Below are 2,159 nucleotides of genomic sequence, written 5' to 3'. Positions count from 1 at the left end.
GGGTAAGCGCGTCACCTTGTCTCCACCCTGCAGTCCTTTCTTGGTTTAGTTCAAATGCCCTTCCATAAAACTAGTCTGTAGATATTTTTCTTCCTTTCTGGAACTGCTGGTTTCCTCTGTACTTGGGATGTAATGAAGTATGTTTACAACTATCTTCTGACTTTTAACAACTACCCCCTTCTTGTATTTTTTTAGACACACTCACGTCATTACTTAAAATGGAAGACATAGCTTCGACTACCTTTGGTGGTTCTTTCCTGCTAGATGAATTGGACATATTTAAAATTCCGTCAGTTTGGCCTTAATTACTTCTGCTTCATGAAATTGTAAAAGGGCATGCGGTTACCTCTAAAAACCGGAGAAAATGAAGAGTACTCTAAGCAGAGAAGACCCAATTCAAAGTGCATTTTGCAACAATAACAGTCCCAAGCATGTTCTCTGTAATGACAATAGATGTATTGATTATCGGAAACTTGAAAATATGGACTTTGGTAAATATCAGAAAGGATAAAAACTGTCTCTCATACCACAAAGTGAGTAAAAAAAATAATGACAAGTGGTAAAGCTGCTCTCCGCTCTAAGGTCAAGCTGTAACATATCCATAAGGAATCATGAACCATGGTGTCAACCCCATAGAACCAACTTCTAGGATTAATAAATCATTGGACGAAATAAATTGTACACTCTAGGGAAGAAAAAATTAATTCACTCCTTCCATTAACGATGAGAAGCAAATATATGTAGACACAGTAGGCATCCTGTATGGTGAAGTAGTCTTGACATTAACCTACATTTTTCATGGGACCCTTTGAAACCAAATGAAGTAGGGTATTTTTCCAGGTGTAGGTGGTTTTGTGTAGAGAAACTTCACGTACTTAATGGAAATGGGAGAATCAGGGACTCCAAAAGTAAAGTGTGAAATATTTTTGATGAATTAAACAACAGCACATAAATATTATAGACCAATATTTTTAAAATCATTACTCTAGATTTTTTCCATTCAGTAAGAAAGACCGTCATTAACCCTGCTCACAGTTTTCACATCTTTCCATAAACATTGGTGGAAAATGGCATTGTTCTTCCTTTTGACATTTCCTGATCCTATCGTATGCGTTACTACGGGGAAAAAAGAATTCAGAGAAGGCCAGAGAAATATCCCTAGATAGCAGTTCATACTCCAGAAAAAATGAACAGTAGAGCGCTTTTTTTCAGGGAAGAAATACAGCGTATGCACAATACTCATTCATGACAGAGGGGGAAAATATATGTCAAAAAACATGCAAAGTTATCACGTCAAGACAGTCACATGAAAAAGACAAAATTTATATAGGACCGTTGTATTTCTTCTACAATTTATAAGTATTGGTGCCAGCTCCTTATAATGTGATATATAACACATACTGGGTTGGTACTCTCTGGGAAGCCCTAGTCAAAGATCATTTGAATATTCTTCATGTATATAAATACATAAGACCTAATGACTTGCTTCCTAGAGTGCTTCAAACGTGGGAGGTCGTTGAAGGGTAAGCACTTCCTTGTTACGTCAACTTGTAGATACATGGAGAGACTCTTGAATATTCATAGAAGGAATGTGTAAAGGGCCAAAGCCTAGGAAATATACATTTCAACTTTATAATCTACAGAAGCATAACATTTCACTTTCCAAGCCTTGAGAAAACGCTGACTAAACTAGCAATGCTTGTTACAATCCAGGGTCCTGTTTCAGTAAGTGAAACACTTTCCAAACCACAGTAATAGGCTGGGGGTACTAAGGAGAAGTTCGAGAAGTCTGTCTTATACTACGAGGTTTAATTCAGAGAAAAGATCTTAGGATGAACAAAATGGTAAGTGTGGTCTAAAGCATAAACCTGATTCAGAACCAATGAATTCATCAGGTAAGAATCAGCAATTAATTTTCATTGAAATGTAAACCCCAAACCAAAGGAATACACAAGCATACATGAGCGTACATACTCACACATCTTAAATAGTTTGCAAAGGAAGCCAAACTGCAAGGACTCTATGGACATACAAAGCAGTTAGATGTAACTGAGACAATCGTGCTCATAGTAACAGAGCACACACCAATCAATTAACTTCCAAGACCTGTTATCTGTGAAAGTAGGTTGTTAGACGACATAGTTCCCAAGGCTCCTCAT

Source organism: Desmodus rotundus, unplaced genomic scaffold (assembly GCF_022682495.2).
Source record: "Desmodus rotundus isolate HL8 unplaced genomic scaffold, HLdesRot8A.1 manual_scaffold_16, whole genome shotgun sequence".
NCBI lineage: Eukaryota > Metazoa > Chordata > Mammalia > Chiroptera > Phyllostomidae > Desmodus > Desmodus rotundus.
Note: the sequence above shows the minus strand (reverse complement) of the source record.